Genomic DNA, 2,723 nt, shown 5'->3' with positions numbered 1-2,723 from the left:
AAGGAGAGTCTCCTTCTCCCCACATCCACTCCAACACCAGTTGCTTTTGTTCTTTTGGATGTGGGCCAGTCTCTGTGGTATGAGATGATATCTCATTGTTGTTTTGATCTGTATCTCCCTGTTTATTAGTGACGAAGAGCATTTTTTCATGTGTCTTTTGGCCATTCAGATTTCTTTCTTGAGAAAGTTTCTGTTCACTTCATCGTCCCATTTTCTGATGGAATTGGATGTTTTATTCTTGTAGAATTCAACCAGTGCCTTGTATATTTGTGATAGTAACCCCTTGTCAGAAAGGTATTGGGTAAATTATGCTTTCCCATTCTGTAGATTGTCTTTCTATTCTGTTTCTTTTGAGGTGCACACGTTTCTTAATTTAAGATAGTCCAATTTATTAAAATGTAACTATAAATTTATCAAGCTTTTGAAATAATCAACTTTAGTAGTAGTAGGCAGTATTATAACTATTATGATAATTTCTTGCTCTAAGAGTAGAAAACTTAAAAACTGTATTTAGAGGAACATCTGCTTAAACAAAGGCATTATTTTATTTCTCTTTTTGACTATCCACATTGGAATAGATGTCCCTCTGATTTGTATTGATACATCAGTATAAATCATTACTCAAGGCATGTTCTATCACTCTCACTCCAGCTTATCTTTGTACTTAAACATCATTTACAAACACACATTTTATCAGTAATCATAGTCTATTTTTAACAGCAGTATATTTTAATTCGCATTGATTATTATTATCATTTGGAAAAGTTTTCAATTAACAATAATCATGCCTCAGATAAACCTCATTGGCTATGATACTGCCACTAAACAAAGCATGGAAATCAAAATATGACACAGGTAGCTTGCCAGACTCTGCTGTGCGGGCAGGATACTCTCAATAGCTTGCCAGACTCTCTGAGTGGGACAGAAGATCCAGGAAAAACTGTGTGCTCTCTTCCAGGAACCTTGTTTTTCAGTCTCTGGATCTTGGCCATTGATGAGATTACATGATGCCAGGGGTGGTTTGTGGGTGTGGCTGCCATGCTACTGGCAAACAGGGGATCTGGGTGGCGGAGGCCCAGTCCTGATCAGGGCTGGCTTGGAGATCTCAGTCACGGGTCCGGCATACCTGGACTCCTCTGTCAGTTCCTTCATAGGTGAGGCTCATCAGAGCATGTGGAGAGTGGCCTTGAGGATGGCCGTGGTTGGGTTCTGAAGGCTTTTGGATGCTGGGGCTCTGCTTGGGGTAGGGAGGGAAACTCAACCCTCCCTCCTCCAAGGTGCCCTGGTGAAGACAGCCTGGCATGGGGGCAGGAGAACCCAAACTAAAGTAAAACTAAAACCCATTATTCTGTAATTTAGATGACATGTTAACAAACTAGTCCACAGAATCCCTAAGAGAACAAGGTGGGTAAACACACAAACACTAAAGCTGGAGTTATAGCATCCAACAACTTCTGGGAGGAACAAAAACAGGGTTGCTAATCTAGCGCTGATTTGACCTTTAGCTGGACCAGAGGTACCCAGATTTACCTGGTCTACCACCCTCTTGACAGAAACAAAATATTCATCACCCCCTTAGAAATCTACCTTCTTTAAGCAAGAACAAGATACAACAAAACAAAACACCAAACACCCAGAAAATGCACCCCACGCACTGCTCTGGTGGTTCCAGCAGTGGTTTGGGGCTGGGGGTGAAACTATTTCATTTCTGCTAAATGCCCTTATGTTCTTAAGGACTTAGTATATTTCTAGAAGAAATCACTTTCCTGTTTATCCATTTAAAGTTGTAGGTGAATGTATAGTGACCAGTACGGGAAGCAGAAATTCTGCTGACTCTTGACAACCCACCACCACAAATTCCTAGAGTTTATAATTAATTTTGTAGAAATTCTAAGATAAATCTATACAGTTAAGTCACATTTCAATAGCCGCCTCTATATAGCTGGAAGATGAATTTCTATTTTAATCCATTCCACTTGGTTTGCCCATTTCTCAGATCAACCAGATGTCCTGAAGGTTATGAAGTGTGTTCTTTAGTGCAAGATACTGAGTGGGCTGTTTGTTTCCCAGAGGTAGAGAGGGGACGATATCAGAAACTATTTGATTTCTGGTAATTAACCTTATATTCTTAAGAACTTAGTGTATTCCCAGAAGAAATCACTTTCCTGTTCATCCATCTAAAGTAACCTTTAAAAGGAAAATTACCAATTTAATATTAAATTTTAAAAAAGAGGCCTGCAAATGTCCTGGTGAATATGATGGTAAGTGGAACACAGATACAATAAAGTTTCAGTAAGTGTATACAGACACTGTACTTCATTGGGTTTACAAAATCTGTTGAAAAATTACATCTAAGAGTCTGGGACAATAGCACAATGGGTAGGGTGTTTGCCTTGCATGCAGCTGACCCGAGTTTGAGTTTTAGCATCCCATATGGTCCCCTAAGCACCGCCAGGAGTAATTCCTAAGTGCATAAGCCAAGAGTAACCCCTGTGCATGACCTGGTGTGACCCAAAAAACAACAAAAAGAAAAGAAAAGAAAAGAAAAATTACATCTAAGCATGGTCCCATCACCAGATCTCCAGTACTTGTGCATTTCCAGTGGTCACTGCTGCAGAGACAGGGTCCAATTCCATTCAAAACAAAATAGTCCAACAGTCAATGAGGTCTGAGACTACTGGCTTTCCCAATGATGACATCTGTCTGCACAAACAAAGCATCTT

The 2,723-nt window shown here is 40.0% G+C and overlaps 1 pseudogene; it reads right to left on the bottom strand.

The window, feature by feature from the left end:
- Nucleotides 1-751: 751 nt before the first annotated feature.
- LOC130022749 (uncharacterized) lies at nucleotides 752-833 on the bottom strand (annotated as a pseudogene).
- Nucleotides 834-2,723: the final 1,890 nt, after the last annotated feature.

The sequence above is a fragment of the Sorex fumeus genome, unplaced genomic scaffold (assembly GCF_029834395.1).
Source record: "Sorex fumeus unplaced genomic scaffold, SorFum_2.1 ptg000002l, whole genome shotgun sequence".
Lineage (NCBI taxonomy): Eukaryota > Metazoa > Chordata > Mammalia > Eulipotyphla > Soricidae > Sorex > Sorex fumeus.
This window is presented reverse-complemented; position numbering and strand designations above follow the sequence as displayed.